Below are 23,918 nucleotides of genomic sequence, written 5' to 3' on the forward strand. Positions count from 1 at the left end.
TTTCTCCAGTGATTGCGGAAAGGAGGGGGGAGAGGTGTATGTCGGATAAAGTAAAGAGTAAAATATTAGTTAGTAGAGAAAATCAGAAAAAGAGTTATAAATCTAAGAAAAGAAATATGAATATATTTGTGGTGGGGAAAAAGGTGATGACTAAGGATTTTAGAGGAAAAAAAAGGTTGGGTGGTAGGTATCATTAAAAAAAGAATTGGATTTAATACCTACTTTATTTTCATAAAAGACACAGGGCAAATCTGGAAAAGACATGAGGATCAACTGACACCAATGAGTGTAAGGTGGAATCCTAAAGAGCGTGAAAAAGTGTATAGTGACGATCTAGGCTCTGATATGAGAGTATCAGACCTAGACCTTTCCCATTATTTTCGGAAAGGGGCTAATGGGTCTTCTCCTCTGTTTCAGGAACCACCGTGGCAGTCTCCTTGGACTGGAAGGCTGCGGCATAGAAAATAATAAATAAATATTATTGCTGCCCACCGACCCAATTCCTACCTTTCCTATGCCGACTTAGCGTAACCAGTTCAGTTGAAAAAATCGTCCTGTCAAAACATGTCATAATCTGTATCTGATTACGGAGCCCCCTTTTTCGACCGTGTCGATACTTGAAAAGCCATTGTGAGCTCGCGCAATTTTGGTCAAAATTAGTGTATTGTGTATGAACCAGCGCAAAGGAGAGAAACCGTGGAAGAATATAAAAAAAGGTAAGTCGGCATATCCGAAGTTTCAATTCCTATTGCATTCCGCGGTGCGACGCTGCTTTTCCGTCCCCAACAATAAGTTAATATTGATCCAGTAAACCTTGGAATTAGGGGAAGTGAGAAATTTTAAGGATGGAGGGATTACAGTGGAGTTTAAAAATGCCACCGATGGTAACAAAATGCATGATGAGGTTATTGCCAAACATGGAGAGATATTACTGTCGATGTCGAAATTCCACTAGCATGAAAAATGTCGGACAAAGTTATCGGCTTAACTGAAAAATATAGTCGTGAAAACATTGAAAGCAAAAAAAAAAAAAAAAAATCAATTACGATTACGATTATAGATATTGATAGTTACAATACCTTGATATGTCTTTAGGTATCTACGTGACTTGCATATGTGTCTGTAATTTCACACGCAGATTGAGGCGGCAGTTCGCATGATTAGACCTTAAATATTTTGTGAATAGCCTGGCCGGCAACCGCAATAAAAATTTAGAAAGCCAAAATAGAAATACACCCATAAAGTAAAAAATCTGAAATGGGAAATTGTTAAGCCAGCGACCCGGCAATAAATACCTTCGCCTAGGGCTAACTATATTGAAGGTCTTTTGTACAAATGTAATTTTAACATATTTTAAAATAATAATAAATCTACCGGTAAGAATGGCGATGCCAGCGCCATGGACCCAAACAACGTACCGAAGTGGTGTAAATTGGAACCCCTTTAGTTCCAGCACCACACCACTGGCGTTCTACGGTCGCCGGATCGCGCAGCTAAAGACGAATTTTATTCAGCAACCGACAATCCAGTCAATCATTTGGCCCCCCTTGGAGCGGTCACCGAGGCGCTTCCACCCAGGAAGCTGCCTTCTCAGGAGTCGCTGCCTGCCGACTCAGCCCTTCGGAGCCTTGGCCCAGGCTGAACTAATTCTGCCCTTCGGATCCAACCCAAGTTGCCGCTTGTGTTATCGGTGATAAGTGCGAACGTGGAGATCCGCGGTTCCAGATAAGAATTATAATTTAAGACTAGTATTAAGCCTAGATTAAGACCAACCCTTAACTTTATATATATATTTTTTAATAAATTTTTAATAGTGTTTGTAACTAAGCAAATTATTTTTTTTACTCGTTCCTCCATTTCTTTTACACGCACAGTATTAATATTAAACTCCCTTGAGTATAGTAATAACAACCTATAATCAAGTGATGCTGTGTTTTGATCTGCTCCCGAAATAATTAGTTAATAATTTGATATAGCGTGAAAATTACCCGTTGATGTGTCAGATCCGTTGAGAATTGTTAGTTTTACTAAGTTAGTGTTTGATTGATCAGTGATTGACCAGTAAATAAATAATTATCAATATTTTAACAACGAAAAATTAACAGTGCATCTCAAGTCAACTAAAAGAGTAATAGCGGCAGTGTTTGACCCACAGAGTCAGGAATCAAATTAAATTAAATTATCGAATTAGGAAAATCAAGAAAGCAGAAGCACAAGAGACTTCATCAGCCGTCGGTACGATGACATTCAACTAAAGACGGAGACAATTATCAAACTGGTTTCTGAAGTTGAATATATGATAAAGTAAATAACCAAAAAGACAGAATAATAAAGAGCCTGGAAGTCAGATTAGCAGAAGTGGAGCAGATAACCCGTGAAGACACCCTTGAATTTGCAGGGATTCCCAAAACTCCACGTCAGATTAACCCCCAAAAAAGACGACAGATTCTGCTGAAAAAAAAGCAACAAAACTCAATCACAACACAAGAAAACGGATTCCAGAAGATATTTGTTAGTGAAATCCTTGGTCCCTATTTCAAAGATCTTCTGTGGAGGTCTGAAACAAAGGCAAAAGAGATGGGCTTCAAATATGTCTGGTACAAAGACTCTAAAATAACGATAAGGAAAAATGAAGTTGACAGGCAAATACACTACATTAAACATTCCGTTGACCTTAAAAAAAAGATAAGTTTCTTTGATTGTGAGCCCCACTCTTACCGGTCATTCACCGGGTCGATTCCCCCAATATTGGTGAGTCATATCTTATATGCTTATTTTTGCACTGTAACAATAACCACCTCCACACTTTCAATAAAAGGTTGAAACTCCCAGTGATGGCTACGGATTAGTGGAGCTCTCATTCAAGGGAATTAAACTTTTTTTTTTGAGTAGTATGAATTATAAAATGGCTATTAACATTAATCATGTATACGAAGAACAAGGTGATCAAATCAACCCTTTTACTACTTCAGATGTGAAAATTCGCAAATATCTTATAAAAAGCATTACCATTATGCTCCAAAATATATGGTCAATTAATAAAAACTTTAATGAACTCCAGATACAGCTTAACCACCTAAATATAGACTTCGATATAATTATTCTTACGGAATGTTGGTTGTCAAATATTTATACTACCAAATTAACTCTTAAACCCTACCTGGGGTACTAGAGTACCCCCCTGGTGTTTAAAATATCAACAATTTTAACAATATTGCACTGTTGCGAAAATCGCTCTAGCTAATCTACTCTCGATAATGGGCGCGTAAGTACGTAAGTAAGCCGTGACCGCCCGGCAAGTGCAGTTGTGTCCACAGGTGTTCCGGGGTACCCCAGTACCCCGTGGTAGGAATAGTGTTAGGTTTTTCCTTCCAGTTATACTTGAATTACTGAAGTTGTTTTTTTACGACATCTCTCTGGTAAGTTTTCCCATTATTTATGATTTACTTTACTTTGTGATAATAGTTAGAGTACAGTGTTGATAGGGAGGGCCTGCGCCCAATAACGAGACATTCATGGACTAATATTGTGTAATGAATGTAATGACAGTGTAATGAGGTGTCTGTATTGTTTTCAGATATGGCATCCCAGACTCGAACCAGACGGTTCACGTCTATACCCATTGCCAAGAAGTTACTGGAAAAAGGGATAACAATAGTTGAAACTGTAAAGAAGGATAAACGAGAAATTCTTCCTGTTTTCTTGGACACTAAAAATCGAGAGAGATGCACATCAATGTTTGCCTACGACGGACCTCTTACACTTTTATCGTATTGTCCTTTGAAGTCAGCTAAGAATAAAGTTGTAATCATGTTGTCCACCATGCATGACAGCCTTGACAAGGATAATGAAGTGTACCTTCCAGAAATAACACATTTCTATAGTAAAACCAAATGAGGGGTGGATGTGTTCGACCAACTTTGTAAGAAGTACTCGACGTCCAGGAAGACCAAAAGGTGGCCTATGTGTCTCTTCTACGGGTTGCTAAATGCAGTTTGTGTCAACTCTTGGGTCTTATTCAAGCTGTCAACTAACATTGATAAAGAGAAAATAACCAAGCGGCGTGAATTTCTTAAGAGTTTGTCAATGGCACTCATAAAGCCTCAATGAGAGCAAAATTACAACAGCCAAGTTTACCCCAGGATATCAGAGAAACTATACGTGCAGTCTTGAATATTCATAGTGAAGATCATAGGCCGGTCCCTGATAATCCCAAACCTGGTCGCTGCTGCTTGTCCGCGCACAAAGGACAAAAAATCTCGATCTGTCTGTAACACTTGTCACCGCCATATTTGTGCTGACCATCAATACAAAATTTGTCCTTCATGCAACGACAAAATTGTCTATTAGTTTTTATTGATAAATTTTATTGTCTTTTCTTATTAATTTGCCATAATAAAAATAATATTTAAAAAACTATCAAACACCTTTATTTTATTTTTATTTTTTGTGCGGGGTACTTCAGTACCCCGTGGTAGGAATAATTACATTCCCAGAGTGGTAGGGTTTAAGAGTTAATAAAGCACTACTCTTCCTTCAATTCGACAAAACACGAATTTTATATTTTCTTGAAATTCTTTTTTTGAAATTCTCCTGCCACCCCCCCCCCCCCCCCCTCCCCCCACGAAATTTTTATTTTCACGTAAAAAAAAAAAAACATCAATTTTAAACATGTCCCACCTAACAGCAAATTCGGCTACTTTACGCTACCTTATGTATGAGAAACGGCGATATTAGGTCAAGATCCGTTGGCAACACTGAATACTGGTTGAATTACGAACGGAAATTTCCGTACGTTTGCGTCGGCACAAACAAACTGTATGCAATAGCTGCGTTCCACATGACGTCATTAGGTTTTTTCCATTCGGTTTCTCCGAACGTGCGTAAGGAATTTGTTCCGTTCGGAACTAAAACGAACGTGTGCGGCAGTTAATGTATTTTCTACTGATTCCGTGCATTCGGATGTCCGAATACGGAAAACGAATTCGGAAATCGAATACGAAAAACGTATGTATGCGGCCAGCCTTATTTGTTGACTAAACATCCCGCGTCTATTCTTACCACGAAGAGTATTTCCAGGAACACGATAAATTTGCCCTGAGTTGGCAGTTTGCGAAGCATGAGCAGAATTAGATGCTAGGTCAGCTTTTGAAATTTTGTGGGAAAAATCAGTGGGAATAGATTCTTGTAAAGGTAAAACCTCTTCAGTTACATAGTTATTCTCATCTTCGCTTTGAATGTCATCCAAACTGGCTGTCCTCGTCTTCAGAAGCTGATTTACTCAGAGAAAGACTATATTCTTGGTCTAAGATTTTCAAAATATCGTAACTGTTTAATCTATAAGACCATGACATGTTGGTATCTAAAAGAAAGCCAAAATAAACATAAAATGTGCGAAAAATTGAAGAAAGTAAAAACACATAATCTTAGTTAAAAGTTACACAAAGCCTAAACATACGTCTCGCAGGCGTACTATAGGTACCTCAAAAACTCAAAAATGGCTGAACTTACATTAGTGATACAGGTACCATCAGCGAGCTCTTGTCGGCCACTGGGTTATTTAAAGAGCACGAGGCGCTAACTTCAACCGTTAGAAAGAGAAATAGAATTTAAGATTATGTGTACGCCTCGCAGGCGTAGATAAGGCTTCTAGGGTTAAGCATAGCTAATTTTTGTATATGTATTTAGTATCCATAAACACGAAATGAAACAAAAAAAATTTATGGGTCAGGTTTTTTTATTAGTTAACAATGTTTTTTTACATAATTCTTCCATAATTTGACGGGTACTTACTTAACAAAATTTCAAAACTAATTCAATTTAATTGTTTTTACTCCTGATTTGCGCTTGTGAGTATCTTGAGATTCTCTCTGTAGGGTCCAGCAATAGTCTGCTAGCATAGATGGACTCCACTTTCCTTGGTATCGCTTTTCCATAGCTGCAATGTCCTGGTGAAATTTTTCGCCGTGCTCGTCACTGACATCTCCCATATTTTCGGGGAAAAAATTCAAATGACAGTAAAGAAGTGTATTTTTAGTGACATGTTACATAAAAACTAACTAACTAACCATCACGCCGTTTCCCCGCAGGGGTAGGCAGAGAGGACGGACCGCCAAACACGTCGGTTTGGTACACACTTCTTGCCTCATTCACATTCATACATCGTCTCATGCATACTCTACTCATCGTCTCATACATGTTACATCCCATATTTTTATAGGCCATGAGCATTTCAGACACAATGCTCATATAGTCTTCACTTTTATGATTTCCAAGAAAGTTCTCGACAACATTCTTGAAGGCTGACCAAGCGGCTAGCTCGACTGGTCTCAACACTGTTATAAAATTTGGATAAGTTAAGACTTCCCTTATTTGTGGTCCCACGAATATTCCTTCCTTAATTTTTGCGTCACTGATCTTAGGAAACTTTTGCTTTAAGTAAATCATGCCATTTCCATCCTTAGACAAGCCTTTTAAAAAAATTTCATCAAACCCAATTTAATGTGTAAGGGTGGAAGTAAGATATCTTTAGATTTTACTAAGGGAGCATGTTGAACATACTTCGTGCCAGGTTTAAAGTCCTTTCTTGTTGGCCAGTCCTTGGTCTTTCCTGTCTCTGCTGTCCCACTCGCACAGAAAACAACAATACTTTGTGTATCCCGCTTGCAGTCCTAGTAGGAGCCCTATTACTTTCAGATCACCACATTTTTCCATTCGTATTTTACATATTTAATTTTTGTTAACAGCAGAACTATGTTGTCATAGTTCTCTTTCATGTTTGTGACATTCAAATGACATTCGAGCCTATTGTTGCCATATTATAAAAAATATCAATTATAACTCACGAATAAATATGAATTAATACACATTTTAGTAAAACTTAAAACCCATAAAAACCTGACGTGATAGAAAAAAACGAATCACATATCTGAAATCAGCGTGAAATTTCCTGTCAGATTAGGCTACTTTCGTTAAAGGGACAAAAAATGTGTTGACCAGTGTAATCTGTCGTACAATACAAAAAAATAATATATTAATGCAGTGATTGTTTCCTTGGCCTTGTTAATGTATATGAAAATTTATTATTGGCGATGATTAATTGATTGATCTGTCACCGGATACTCCAAGCGCAAAGCGTTCATTTACGATTTTAAACGTACAGTTCGCTGTCATCATAGTTTTTTTTTTACAGATCGGAGGTCGTGTGGTGTTTATTTATTTATAATCCACCGGAGCGACCAGGCGAAATAAATAATTTTGCCTCAATTGCTCGAGATATCCAGACGATCATTTTTTTAATTTTTCGCCAACATTAAAAAAAACATAACTTAGAATTTTTACATGAAGTCATTCAAACTTATTATAGTGCTATATAGCCAATGAGTTAACCTGTATTTTGTTGTTTGTTTTATAGAAAAAATATAAAAAAATCGTAAAGTTTATAATCGCGTGAATCCTGCGTATTTTTTACTTCGAAACTGCTGTGACAGGTACTTTTTCGAGTCAACATTAAATATTTTATATTTCCCTATGTTGTCTGTGGATTACTTGATAATAAATGATATATGGGTGCGCCTGTTCTCACATTGCTGGAGGATTGGGGGCGGAGCTACGAAATCCGAACTTCACTTCATATCTGCCCGGCAAATTTAAACCTGTGACAATGAGAACTTGGCTTCCTTGGTTGGTTGTTATTTCTCCATAAGACTGCATAACAATTACATCGAAGAAGGCACTTTGTCATAAAAATACAAGTAGTGCATTCAAGTTTAAATGATCTTAAGAGTTACTAGTGAAGTAGGCCTATCGTAAAGGAATATCAGGATGGGTCACGGATTAAACACAAATTTCTTCTACTTTGTGATTTTATTCGGAAAACCTAGAATATATAAGATCAAATAACAATTGTGAGGTCAGGCTTCTGGCAAAAAGCTTAAATAATACAAACATAAGCTTCAAATATCAATACAAACTACCAGATCTAGGTAAGTTGGAGGTTAGTAATAAAAAGTACAATAACCTATCCTAGTAATGGTTTCGTAACCAGGAAGTAGAAGGTTAGGTTAGGTTAGGTTAGGTTAGGTTAGGTTAGGTTAGGTTAAAAAAAAATGTCCGTAGGGTTGATTATGTCTTGTAAATGTTTACTAATAACGACCTCCATGTTTCGTTTCTTTCAACTCAAAATCTCCCTCATACTTGAGAGATTTTCGAACGTCAAACCACAGTCAAACTTCAAGACTTCAAACAAATTATTCAAAATCAAGTTGATTGTTGCCAGCCTTCGTGTACACTCGGCAAACTTCGTAGTTCCGAGCCGCTTTGAGCCTTCGTGTTCACTCGGCAAACTTCGTAGCTCCGCCCCCAATCCTCCAGCAATGTGAGAACAGGCGCACCCATGATACATGTCTTTGGAAAAAAAGACTTGATTTTAACCCAGGGGCGTATAACTCTCGCATAACCTTGTAACCCTGATGGGAGGAGTTATCCTCAACCCAAATTCTTATAGACAAAGCTGTTGTGGCTGAAAGCTCAGATCTCATTGGCTCAGAGCAAAAATTGTATCTTGATCTCTCGCTCTCTACCGTAGCGACTCGTGTAACAGAAAGAGAAGCTAAGCATGTGTTATGCTCCGATAAAAAAATAACGGTAATTTTCAAGACGCCATTTCGCAGATTAAAGTCAGTTGAAGGTTTTAGCGTAAATATTTTGAATTTTCTTTCACCCATCTAAAAATAATGTTGCGTGCTAGAATTCTTCAAGGTGATAAATTAATGCCGCGTTGTGTTAAAGGTTGCTCAGACGGATTCGATAATTCAGTGCTAGGAAGAAGCAGCAAGAAATACGTTTGTTTGTGTGTGCCATTTCGCGATTGAAATAAAAAATACGGTACTTTTGGGATTAAAAAATAATGCGTTGCCAACGCTTAATCTTCCAATCATCATAAAATATCCGGTCTATCTCCACCAATTGAAAGAAGGACCCGATCCCGTTGTTAAATACAGGTACTAACCTCTCGTTCTTTGATACAATGTTCATGATTCCTGAATGTACTTCATTGGCTAATAATTTGATTAATTTTCCTTTTCAGACCTATCCGTATTCCGACGCGATCTTATACCACGTATTAGGAGACTAAAATTGATAAACAAAGCCACGATTACATCAAACAAGTTCATTTAAACCTCTCTAGAATTACATTATGTAAGTACCAGTATTTTCAATGATGTTTGCTGACGACAAAGCTGTGAAAATTAAATGAAACCCTTGCAGGAGAACTTGAATAACTTCTAGTGCTATTTTGTGTATATATTCTTGTATTTTTGTGCAAGGTCAAATTAAATCCTATTACGTTGTTGCAGTAAGACAGAAATCCTGGGTTCGATTCCTAGTTGAGACTGTTACTTTTAATTTTTTTGTGTCTTGTTCTGTTTCATGTTTTGTTTAGATATATTAGTATTATCTTCTACTTCAATGAAAAATCAATGCTCAATACATCGGTTGTACTGACCCTGTTTTGTATTACTGTCCATTGTCTTTTTGAAAATAAAAATATATTTTGATGTGTGCATAGCTGTGGGTTTTTTTATTATCCTTTTCCTGCATTCCAGTATTTTTTATTATATTTTTTTTTTTGGGCTAGTGAATGTACGATGTTAGCTGGGTGCAGGTATATTGTCTATGTTTGCTCTTTTTTTAAATGACCTTGAGATTTCTTTATGGTCTACTTTATATTTACCTGTCTGGACCAAACGACCGTTTTATCTGTGGTCGTCTGTGGTTAAGGGGGTGACAAAATGGCGCCATACAAAAAGCCCGAAGATATCGATCTAGAGAGTGGTTTATTTATGTTTTAACCGTAAACAACCTTTCAGAGATCGTGGGTGAAAAAATATTTTAAAGAATTTGATCAAATGAAATGTCAAGAACTAAATTACTATGTTTAGTACATTTAACACACTGAAATTGTCTACAATTACCAATAACAATTATTATAATTTTTGCCTTTTTTAACTAATTGAATAGTATAATACAGACAGTCTATTTTACAATGTCAAAATCGAAGCGCCGTTTTTTTTATATATTTGAGATCTAATACAGGATATTTATGACCATGTTTTTATATTGGATAGTAAAACGAGAAACAAGGTTTTTAATAAGATATATATCAAAGCAATACATATTACTAATCTTTCAGAAAATACTTTGTAAATTGCTTAAATTCCGTGTTATTTCGACATTTTTTCCTCCAGAATACGTGATCTGACAGCGTTTAAGCTCAATACACACCAGGTGAATTAACCTAGCAAAGTTGATGATGGTGATGAAACCTTTCATGTCAAACTTGTAGGAGCTTAGAACGGTAATTAAAATCTTTATATTATTGTAGAAAGCAATCACTTTGTGGTTTGACATTTAATAAAATACTTTTAGTTTTAAAACCACAAGTAGTAATAATTTGTACCCTGAAGATGCTTGAGTAAAGCGAAACCGGTCGTTTGTAAAAATTATTTAATACTCGTGGTTTTAAAACAAAAAGTATTTTATTTTATTAAAATCTTTATGATTTTTATACCTAAAAGTTGGGTTTTGAAAAAAAATAGTTGGGAGGGAAATAAATTATAGAATTAACATTTTTTTTATTTATTACTTGCAATAAAAATAATTAAATTTTTTATTGGTGTCATACAATTTAAGCAAATCAATATATAGTGTCATTATGCCTCGTTCCAGAGTTATACTCTTAGTATCGCCCTGGTGACAGACCGCCATTCAAAATTGAACATTGCTTGAAATGGTTTCATTATGTATAGTGACTAGATCTAAAATAGCCACTTTACTAGATATAGATAAATTGAAAAAACATATATAAAAAAAACGACAAAAACAAAACAAGTAATGTGTACAATATACAGGGAAAAACGAAAATACCTATGCATTTTTCAATCATTGAAATATACATATTAAACGTCCACCAAACCTTCTCCAAAAGGACCCCAAAATCGAACCTTTGGGAGCTTTGTCGTAACAACATTTTAATGAGATATAAATACGCGGAAAGATTCTGGAAAGAATGCGGAAAGATCTGGTCACCAAACACAACTGAATAGCCAAGTACTTCACCACCTTCCTCTTCCCCATCTCCTTCCATAACTTCAGTCTCACAACATACATTAATTGGGGATGCTATCACACAAAAAAACCTCAGGCGGCAGAATCGATCGCATTGCCTGCCTATCATCCTGGTCTTGTCTCCTAAGTTCTATGGCCAAAGCGGGGTGAAGTGCATTGCTAAAAATTTGAGATGGTTCTGGTAACATGCATAAAGTATCCTCGTTGCTCACTACGTGGTCGACGTCGCTTGCTTCATCGTCCACGTCGCTTGCTTCGTCGTCCACGTCGCTCCCGCGGCTATCCACCATGTCTGTTTCTGAAACAACAGAAATCAAAAATTAATTTAATTGGTCTGTATTTCAATTACGGACCGCCTCTGGTACGACGTTTAAAAAATAAACTAATAGCACGATCAAACGAATCAAATACTTGAGGCGGGCAATTTCAAGGTATAGAATAACATCAGTGTATGTATGAGACGATGTATGCATGTGAATAAAGCAAAGAGTATGTCTGCCAAGATGGAGTTGTGTAGCGGTCCATAATTTCTGCCTACCCCTGCGGGGAAATGGTATGGTGGGTTTGGTGGTTAGTTATTTAGTTTTTTAACTTACGGTTCCTAAGTGTTGACTTTTCTTAATAGCGAGCTGCTGCGTCCACGTCGCTCGTTTCATCGTCCACATCGCTCCCGCGGCTATCCACCATGTTCGTTTCTGAAACAACAGAAATCACAAATTAATTTAATGCGTCTATTTTTCAATTACGGTCCGCACCCGGTAGAGTGTTTTAAAAAATAAACTCACCGTTTCCAAACGCAGACACTTCTTGGTAGAGTGGGACGTCCACCCACAACTCGCTATCATCACCCCACCGCGGTTCATCCCGTCATGTCCCAGGTAAGGGAGTGAAGGTAGCGGGAGATGTCAATGTTGGGGGAACTGGTGAAGGTAATGTTGCTGGTGTCCCCAGTGAAAAAGGACACCCTATTCTCTCCGGAGATGGAATTCTGAAAACATATACATTAATCACATTAACGGATTGTTCTCATTCACGAGTGAACTAATTCTGTAAAAAGCCAGTAGGTAAAATAAATGAAAAATCAACATCAGTGTCATGGACAGCTTCCATTCTACCTCGTGTGTACAATGCACATATAACCAACGCTAATCCAACTCACTCTTACTGTTGCAGAACACTCAGGAAAACAATAATATTGTATCATGCATATTTAAACACGTTTAATTACTTTTTTTTGTTTTTCTTAGGGGCGCAGTGGGGAGAAGGATTCGCGCCGCCTGCTTCTGGACTTTCTGAATTCAAATTCCAGTTGGAAGGAAGCAGACTGGGCCCTTACTGCCTTTTGGGCACTGGCGCGATCCTCTCTCACTATTAGTAAAGCTGGATCACTGTTAAAATATTTAAAAAAATATATGATAGCACAACACAGATCCACAATAAAAGAGCGACTTTAAAAATATTAAAAAATACTAACACTCCATACCGAGCTGTAGCTACAGCTCCTCGCTTACGTCCACGACCTCGCCCTCGTTCTGCAGCTAGTGCTGATACTGGAGCGGCACCAGCGGCTGGCCCAATTCCTCGTCTCCATCTGCCTCTCATCAGTCCACTATATATTTTATATTCAAAATAATTAATGTAAATACTTACATTTAGTAAAATACATTCAAACCTTCAAATTTGAAATAAATTAATTAATCATAAAACGAAATCATCGAAAACGTATTGTGTAGTGGGACCTTAATTCCAGAAATGGCCTGAAATGGCGAATTTATGTTCATAAACTGCTACAGATTTCAAATGCAAGTTACTTGTTTAAAAAACACCCAATCTATATAAAATTTATATTTATCTCTTTGTTACGAATCACTTTAATGGAATAACTTTATTTCCATTGCACACGTGAATTAATTAAATCGATTTTTGTAAAACCAAAACACATTCTGTAATGGCGTCGCAAAAATTCACATTTGGTTTTAGAAATGTATTAAAAATAATATTTTTTTATAATATAGTTGAAAACACGTTAAATAGTTATACAAATGATTAGCAGATACACTGGTACAATAATATTAAATTAAAACGATATACTTACGACATTTCAATGATATATATATCTGACAGTTGTAAAACGCACGCGAAACAAACACAGAGAATTTCTGAATAAAACAAAAAACTTGAAATTTCCATAGAAGACGAATTAATCCTAGGATTTGCGACATCTATGTTTTAACGGATAAAGCATTTCAATAGCTTCGTATTTAGTTCAAAATAATAGACGCGGGAAGGGCTAAAATTTTAAAATAAATATTTTCCGAATCACGAGATAATTTGCAATTTTTTTCAATAAAGCAATCGGAGGCATTTAAATTGGCGCATTTATATTACTAAAAGCAATCCAGTGGATAAGGTATGCTTATAAAATGAAATTGATGTACACAATATATCAACAACATCGGAGTATTTGTTTCCTAGCTGTTGAATCCGTCGCATAGGAGTGTGATATTGGGACGTTGATATAGAATTGTTACAATAATACGGTAGGTACTGTCTTGTAACCGACCTGCTTGGAGTATGAAAAGAGATTACATATAATAAATAGTATCAAACATTGAATTAATGATTTTATACAAACAGGTTAAATCGGAAATGATTCTATAATCAGATAATTTTATTAAATTTACTGAACAAAGTACGTTATCGTAATTTAGGTTTTCTAGGAATGCCCAACTTAAAATTTACATATCTTAAAAATTATTTTGGATTCTTTTAATCGCATGTGAATGAACCTCATAATTTGGGGACCAAACCATGGAATTGTATTCTACATGACTCCTTACTAGTAACATGTATAATGTTTTTACAGTATTGACATTATTGAAATCACTAGATACCCTTAAAATAAATCCCAACATCAAAGCTTTATTGGTTATTATTTCTATATGATTGATAAAGTTAAGTTTCGTGTCAAACCAAATGCCTAAGTCATTAATTTTCGAGACAGATACTAACGACATATTAATAATAATAAAATATTGGATTCTTTATTCGATAAAACCTCATAATTTGACATTTGCTTCTGGTTGCAAGCGGTTATCACGACACCATATAATAAATATTGACAAGTTATTTGACAATATGTGGCAATCCTTAATATTTCTGATTGCTTTGAATAATTTCAGGTCGTCTGCAAACATTAATCTTGAACATCATTGAAAATATATAACACATCATTAACAGATAATAAAAAACAGGATTGGACCTAAGTGTGACCCCTGGGGAACACCACTCGTAGCAGTGAATTTGTATGAAAATGTACCATCAATTATTACAGCCAGTAATCTGTTGGTCAAGTAACTATTATACCACCTATATTGTGAACCACCTATACCGAATTTATGGAGTTTATTCAGCAATTGACTTCATCGAAAGCCTTGCTTAAATCGATATAAATAGAGTCAACATGACATTTACTAGACATGGAATCAAATATATAGTTTTGATAGGTTAACAAGTTAGAAAGGGTAGATTTTCCAGTTATGTGAGATGCAAACGTATCGACGCCAGACGACGGTAAAATAAACCGAACTTAATCCATGGAGTAATAGAGTACTGTTTTGAGTCCGATGTGATAAGTTTGGCCAAACAGAAACGTATTCGTTTGTGAAATCGAAATATACCGAGTAAGCCCCCTGAAGTCACATCTCATATACGGCAACCTGACTCAATAAAACACTGTGACCTTCACAACATCTTTCATTGTGTCTCCTCACCAGATCCCCAAAATTCTTTTTGCAGAGAATAATGAGTTATATAAATTGCTTTTAGTTGTTTTATATTTTCTGCGAAGAGATTCCTTGAATTTAATTTTATCGATTATACATTTGTCAAACCAAACCCGATAGTAGACATTTACTTTGATTAAATTAATGAAATAGAAACAGGGCGAGTGGTTTATTTATGGATATTTGTGAGAGTTGTTGCTTCGGTATTTTTGCTGCTGTGTTTTGGTAGTTCTACCACAAATATTATGGGAATATCATACCGATCAAGATACGAAGATCATGTAGGCAATTTCGCTAAGGCATTGGTACCTATACGAACCAGCAAACAAAAATATCGACTGGGTGACGACAAAGCACGTGACAAAGCTCGCAAATAAGTGACAGTATTTCATGATTGTGATATATGTTTATTTTTAAGTTATTGCCACTTGTTGACGATTTAATACCGTCTCAAAATATTATTTCTTCTCGAATGGCAAAACTTTTCATATGAAATCGAAAATAAATACAAAATTGAAAAACATTGATAACGAAAAAATTATCGTGGAAGACAAAAATATTTCGTCTGATCCCGATATAGTGATCAATATTAAAAAAAAGTATGGTGTAATGCATCATTAAAGTCCCATTTATAATAGAAATAAGCGGTAAGAATAAGCCGTAAAGCCCTAGGCCGTAGAAGTTGGAATATAGGAAACCTGTGTATCCGTTTATAATAGATGGCAATAATCTCTTATTTTTTTCCATAACCGAAAAGATGGTCCAACTTTATCTTTTACGGTTACGGATTACACAAAGCTGAGATATATACCGAGATTTATGTATTTTCGATCGATACTCTATAGTATCCACTATTTGAGTCGTATAGTTCCTATCTACGATAAGTCCACTTTCGTGAAATGTTGGCAAATTGATATTTTTTAATTACAAGGTTTTTTAAATAAAAACTAGAGAATTATTTATTAGGTGGGCTTCGTTGTTAAACTACGGATGTAAATAATAAGATAAAACCATGAATTTCTTAATAGTTTAGGAGTAATTACGTAAATAATGATGGACTTATCGGCATTTGAAAGTAACCGTCAAATTAATCGTATATAGGAACTCACCAGCCTGTGACTTATCGGTGTTTGTTTCCCAACACCGTTGACATGTGAATGACAAGTATAGGGCCAGCAAAAAAGTTGATTTAGGAAACGAAAATATTTAATAATTTTGTGGGGGCAAGAACTGTCTGCCAGCCTAAAATAATATTTTAATACGGAAACACTGTTTCACGGATGGCAACCCGACGTGAAACAGAGCTCGCTGCCAATCCATTACCGACGAGCATTCCTGTTTCTCTGATCTGACCTGGCGGTCGACATCTCTTGATTCCTACTAAATCCTTCTGATATTCTAATCGTGTAATAGTGTAACGTGTTTGCAATAAACTTAAATTATCAACTACATCTGTTTCACTCTATCATAACCTACACTATACACATTTATTGGCAGTTACAAGGTAAGTATAACGCACGACTCCTAAGCCAAATTGGTGACCCATCGACTCAGAACAATATACCGACTTTAGTATTTTAAAATCATTTTGCAACATTCCGTCACCGCCAAGGATCAGAAAAGAGAAACAGCAATCCCGGGCAAGATCAGTAAGTAAAATCCAATTCATATATCTCTTACAAATCAATTTTTTAATATAAATGCTAGTAAATGTCCCGGTAATTTAAGGAAATATACACGTGGTATAGTTCCCATCAATACCCTATTTTGTCAATCAATCCCTAGCTTGAAATGTTTTACTATTTTTATGAAAATTAAGTGCGTGTTAAAATTAATTTCAGTGAGAACGATCCTGAAATCAGGCTGTCAACAACGTGGCTAACCATGGCATCATAATCTTGCGATGAATTACAACCTACCCACTACAACCTACAACGGCAGCATCTACTCCCCGGACAAGGAAGATGACGCAACAATCCACGTGGACAACCTGCAGTTGAACAAGCCAACCTACCCACATATCTCAATCAAGTAACCTATATCACGATTTCTTATTGCCATTTTGCAAAACAATGAATTGTTCAGCATACCTACATAATCATGTTTTAGATATACATTATTGTAGTGATATTAAGGTTATTGTCCAATAATTGCCAAACCTTACTTTGAGGTAATTTAACATCATACTATTTTGTAATAACAAATTTAAATTATTATTGCACTATATAATAATAGCGCCATATTTGCATATCGGTATTTCACAATAACTTACGTGACGCGGTTTGCGTCTTCACTAAAATACAATACAAACGCGAACTCGCTAATAACTTGCTAAGATATCCGGTAGATGGAATAGATTCTTACACAGTATTCTCTAGTTTTTTTGGATTTTTTATGTCTTGCATAACGTATTACGTAACATATTATTGGAAATGACCTCATCGGAAGAAACAAACATACCCGTAACATATTATTGGAAATGACCTCATCGGAAGAAACAAACATACCTTCATCGTTTCAAGAACCTGTAACAATTTCTCAAGATAAGTTGAACAATATGGAAGACCAACGCGCAGCACATTCGGAAGCAGATGTACATCATGTATTTTACCTACAAAAACAAATACTAAAGCTGCCCCTTCAAATGGAACAAATCAAACCAGTCATCAATCAGCCGTCATCAATTAGAGAGAAACACAAGCAATAACCCGCGCATCTTCATCGCGCGAAGGACAATATTCCCGGCTCTGCTCATGGACTCCATCGGGACATCATTGTAGCGCCCAGGTCCCGGGAATCATCCCTGGCCAGCCTACATCGGATCTGAACGCCCTGGTTCCAGCAATCTGACCAGCGCTTCATCCATACATCGCGACCACAACGAGGACACGCAAAATCCTCACTGGTCCAAACAACTCCCGCTCAATTGCCTGCAAGGTCCACTGTACCTTCGGCCTTTCCGTCAGCACTGGCGTACTTGAAGAACCACGTTCTTCCCCAGTGCCTGATCATCATCGAGTCCGGTCACCAGCGCCCGGCGTCGACACACTGACCCGCGCTTGACCAACAAACCGCAAAGCAAACCATCGCCCGCACCCGGAGAATTCTATATATGTCACATCATCTCTCAGCACGACTACCGCGTATTACCCACAAGCAATAACCAGTTTAAAAGCATCTTTCATGGCAAGTGGTGAGCAAAACTGGATGGAAACCCTCCCACTTATATTACCAGCCTGAGATCTACTGTTCGCGAGGAATTGAAATGTTCGCCAGCCGAACTAACTAATGGAAGACTTCCTTGCGATAATCACACATCTGTTCCAGACCAACCTGAACCAAAGACAACAACAAGATCAGGTCGTCAAGTCCATTTTCCAATAAGTTACGGTACATACTAATGCACAAAAGACACAACTTTTCTTACATATAAATTTTCTGCAACTCATGATAGAAACATTGATTAAGAATCTACTCTTGCTATCGATTTAAAGATTGAATTCCATATACCAACATTTATATTCTCTAAATTAATGTTACATACATAATATTTAAGCGTTCAAGTTCTTGATGAAAACCTGACCTTTATATTATAATTACTTTGCAAATTACCACGTTTTTTACAATTTTATAAAAAACCTTATTACGGTGAATACTTTCATCCTTTAAAACCATGAAGTGATACCATGTAATCGCACAAAGTTACCTAGCTAACTTTTAACTTACCATATTATAGTGCAAACTCATGTACATATATTTTCTTGGATAATTATCCATTTCGCTATATGCGACAACTTTTGTATAAATCTTGTTTAGAAATAACTTACCACTATATGTGATGACTATGTTATAAATATAAATACTTTTAACCATGCTACATCAAATATTCCCAATTATGCATCCGATGTAACATGTCGTTGAGACATATATGTATTATTATTAATTTTTTTACAAAATTGAACCATTGTCATTTGTTCGTAAGAAAACATAGCCATTTGATAATATTATCAATACAAACACATTCTACGAACATATGACAGTTGTTTTTTGTTATATTTTTAGTTACCTTGTAATCTCAAAGATAAACATTTAGAGTTATGTACTCACAGCCATGCTATTGCTAAATGTACTTTTACAAAAACATTTAAATATGTATTTTTTTTTTTTCCTTTTTTACACCTTTTTTCCATAACACGGATATAAATAATTTTATAATATAGTGACATTAATCGTCGTTTCCTTTTGTTCAAAGATTGAAGAAACACTTATGTTCATACTTTATACATTGATATCATGTTCCTATATTATAAGACAAATTTGTAGTTATTTAAATATGTAATAAATAATATTTAGAATAATCAACTTTAAAATAACTCAATAATTGACAACTCATGCTCCGAACACTGTTTGTAGACGCATTATTAAAAATATATACAAATGGAAATAGATTCCTACTTTTTATTTTATAATTAACTTATGCTTAATTTCATAATATGCTCCGACAACACTGTTCGTAGATGCATTACCATATAAAAAGGTTTAGATAAGTTAAATAATAACCACTTGTGTCAAATGTTGTAATACCATTTATTGTTTTCAAACATTAAAGTATTAAATGCACTCTGTTTGCAACTTTTGGTTTTGAAAATAAATACAAAACATACAATTGTCGATGCAGTAAATGCTCCAATTATAAATATAAAATTTTGTCGATGCAGTAAATGCTCCAATTATAAATATAAAATTTTGTCGATGCAGTAAATGCTCCAATTATAAATGTAAAATTTTGTCGATGCAGTAAATGCTCCAAGAAAAACATACAGTTCGTAGATGCAGTACATGCTCCGAACATGTAATTATATCAACACATTTTTAAAAAAAGGATTTAACTTTCAAATAATGTTATTATTAGGAATTTGTTCATGACTATGCGTTCACAAACATATAAATGTATTGTTCATAAAGTAACTTCACCATTTAAGAGATATCTTTCTGAACGCATAGGCTTATGTTATTTTGCGATGACGTCACACACCGAATTTGTTTATATTATGTAACCGACGTCATGCAAATTTTGTGATATGTATATATTTTTTCTAGAACCCCTAATTTTTTCTTTTATGTATCGTTGACACTGGGGGGAAGGTATGTGGGGGCAAGAACTGTCTGCCAGCCTAAAATAATATTTTAATACGGAAACACTGTTTCACGGATGGCAACCCGACGTGAAACAGAGCTCGCTGCCAATCCATTACCGACGAGCATTCCTGTTTCTCTGATCTGACCTGGCGGTCGACATCTCTTGATTCCTACTAAATCCTTCTGATATTCTAATCGTGTAATAGTGTAACGTGTTTGCAATAAACTTAAATTATCAACTACATCTGTTTCACTCTATCATAACCTACACTATACACATTTATTGGCAGTTACAAGGTAAGTATAACACACAACACGCTAGCCAAAATTTATTTTTTTTAATAAAAGTTAGTTAAGAAAAGTACATAGAAGAAAAATAAATTAAAATACAAATGTACTTACGTAATTTTTTTTTTCGATTTTTTTTTTCATAAGTTTTTTACAAAAAAATACGATGGATTAGAATATGTGTTTACAAAAAGAAAACCTAAAAATATTTTAGGTAAATTTTGGATAAGGCCTGACGCGCTTATTACGAATAATTTTTAGAAAAAAACTTTATATTCGCCTTAATTACTATAAAAGAAAACTTTTTGCATTTCTGGCGGCGGAAAATTATGCATTTTGATTTTCAATTGTGTAAAACCAAAATTCACTTCGCGAATCGATGTGGCGACAATGCGCCGCCATTAGGAACGCACTGTTATGTTAGTATCACTGATGTTAGTATGTTAGATGTTAGTATCACTGAACTTCCTCCATCTTATAAAAGTAATATTGTTTTATATAAATAAATATTGAAACGATGGATGATGGATTCATCAGATATTGTTGCATGTGGAATGTTTTGTCAATTCTGGGGCTAGCATACGCTGCAATAGGAGACACACAGTTGACGAAAAATATAAGGAAAAAACGACGTTGGAGTGTGCGTCCCATTAACCATAAAAGGAAGAAAACAGGACATTTCCATAATTTGTTTAAAGACAATGCGACAGTTAGTAGACAACGATCAATTTAAGAAATATACAAGAATGTCGCAGACCAATTTCTATAAATTGTTGGGACTTCTACAACACAAATATTATTGTTCGATTGTCAAATACACAATTAACTACTCTTGTCAAATAGTAGATACCATAGAGTATTGATCGAAAATACATAAATCTCGGTATATATCTCAGCTTTCTGTAATCCGTAACCGTAAAAGATAAAGTTGGACCATCTTTTCGGTTATAGATAAAAATAAGAGATTATTGCCATCTATTATAAACGGATTCACAGGTTTCCTATATTCCAACTTCTACGGCCTATTCCTATTATAAACGGGCCTTAAATATATATATATATATATATATATATATATATATATATATAATAATTGTCTATGACTCATAATTGTTTAATTTCTATGCTAAAAATTTTATTTGACGTACGCTTTCTCTACTGCCAGTGATTTCATTTTATTTTTAATCTTTAATTATACGTTATAGTCCTTCAACTGTTAAGCCCACGCAGCTTAATTTATATTCCCATACTTGTGATTGTTATTGGTAAGTACTGATGCTTATATTCATCGCTATTAATTTTGGTAGCTACCGTTATTCTGAATCAAACTGAGCGACCAATTTCCTTTAATTTGTTTTATAGAATTCTCAAATGCACAACGGCGCTGTGTCTAAAGCAACTTATCTTATCTTACACCAATTGGTACCTTAGTTGGGAAATCCATTGGCATTTTGCTTGAGGAACTTCAAAATGTCAATTGGAGGTCTACCATTTTTAAGTGTTTTGGAAGAATATCAAATATCGGTAACCAATATTCTGTTAATAGTATAATGGCGAACACAACGAACGGTTTACTGGCTTAACTTAAAATATGAATAAATTATATATTGAGTTATACGACGACTGACGACAATTCTCTCGACCGATTGCAAATGTCGACTTCAAGGTCAAAATAGTCACGATTATTTTATCCTTATTCCAAATATGCGTTAATCATACGATATCATTGTTTTGACAGAATATTCCGAGCACATTCAAATAAGGGTTCCGTTACAACTATGTTTCTTTTCATGTATTTTTGTTTGGTCTTGTACCAATTATCAAATCCCACTACAGCAGTGCCATGGACCTGCTTAATATCGATACAATTCCCATATTAAAGACGGAACCAGCGCCCCAAGAAGACGGCGGAGGTGAAATGCCGTATACGGATATGGATTTTGACCTCCCGGATGTGAAGATGGAATGTTTGCAAAATGCGGCGAGTTCTCGGACAGCCAGTTAGTTGCATTGCATATATATATACGATTGCACGAATTGTCAAAACTTATATAGCAGGTTATACAGAAGTTTAACCTGCTATCTTGGCAATTCTTTCAAAGCGTTCTAAGCATTCATTTTTAACGTCCGGCAGGTCTATGTCAATTTCCGTATATGGATATCCCCCTACAGTCAATTTTCCGTTCTTCACGGGGTCCATGTTCCGCCTTTGAGTCATTTTCGGCACTATTTACGAGTATAATTTCTTAAATATTGTTATATATGTATGTAAAAGCCATATTAGGCGTAATATATAAAAAAAAATTATTTTGTAAACTCAAAGTTTTCTTCTCACTTTTTACAAAAATATTACATAAAACATGTCAGGCTGGGTTGTTTATCTTCCAAAAAGACTACGATGATTGTTTGTAATGTCGCGCGCCCGCCCGAATGTTGCAGGACAATTATAACTGTTTAAGTCATATTATGGAGCAAGCAAGTCGATATTTTTTACGCCAACAATTTTTCTTGTCATTTTCACAATCGCTCTTGTAATTAATTTCTTTAATGCGGTTTAAGCAAAATAAATATTGATTGAGTAAAATAAATGTGTATGACTTAATTATTATTATTTAATGCCAATGAAAAAAAAAATTACCTACTCCTTTCTTACTGCTATTGATTTCATCCTGTTTTTAATCTCTATACATCGATATACATTATAATTCTTGAACTGTTCAGCCAACGCAGGAAAATTTATAATCTCATAATTGTGATTGTTATTGGTAAGTACTGATTCTTATATTCATCGCTATTCATTTTGGTAGCGACCGTTATTCCAAATCGAACTGAGCGACTGTCTTTTCATTTGTGTACCAGAACTTCACAAAATAAAACAAAATATGCATTTTCGCGTTGTTATTTTTTACACGAATATCGATCGATTTTCGGGGAGGTAAGCATTGAATTTGCCATTGTGAAATAAACTCTATGTCGTCTGCGTAAGGGTTCCACGCTTTTGTATTTAGTTACCGCCCGGCGCTGACGGGGTAAAGACGTTCTTTATCTTAGTGCCGCTCTGTTCTGTGAAATTTTTTCAACTAAAATCAGTTTACGTGTAATCGTTTTTTTAATTCCTAGTTTTATACAATGCGGAGGAAAGATAATAAAAAAAAAACTGGGTACGCTCAGTGGCCTAAAATAAAATACAAAAATATGCTTGAATATTTGGGTTAGTTCAATATATTTTTTTTCATAATTAGGTACGTAGAAACAATAACGCAAGAAATATTTGTTTATTTTATGTTATTATGTTTAGAAATAATAATAAAATATTAATAAAATAATAACAAATATACATTGCAAAATGAACGCACAATAAAATAAATTACAATCATTATTTAAATTTACAAAAAAATTATTATAAATCGGTCATCAACGATTATAATTATCGAACACGATTAGACTATTAGGTAAGATATACTCATGGAGTAGGAATTAATTTTTAATTTTCGATGCATGCAATGTCTTTTGTAATATACTTATCTAAATGTTTTTTACAGGCCTCTACGCAATCTTTCCTTAAAAAAGATTGAA

The 23,918-nt window shown here is 35.1% G+C and overlaps 1 long non-coding RNA gene across 1 annotated transcript; it reads right to left on the reverse strand.

The window, feature by feature from the left end:
* Positions 1-11,140: 11,140 nt before the first annotated feature.
* LOC149416276 (uncharacterized) lies at positions 11,141-11,735 on the reverse strand. The gene is made up of 2 exons (XR_016303526.1): positions 11,727-11,735; positions 11,141-11,428 (listed from the first exon to the last, which is right to left on the reverse strand). It is a non-coding gene; the product is annotated as an uncharacterized LOC149416276 (long non-coding RNA).
* Between the last annotated feature and the right edge of the window lie 12,183 nt (positions 11,736-23,918).

The sequence above is a fragment of the Hesperophylax consimilis genome, chromosome 17, assembly GCF_061612785.1.
Source record: "Hesperophylax consimilis isolate HC1 chromosome 17, BYU_Hcon_1.0, whole genome shotgun sequence".
Taxonomy (NCBI): domain Eukaryota; kingdom Metazoa; phylum Arthropoda; class Insecta; order Trichoptera; family Limnephilidae; genus Hesperophylax; species Hesperophylax consimilis.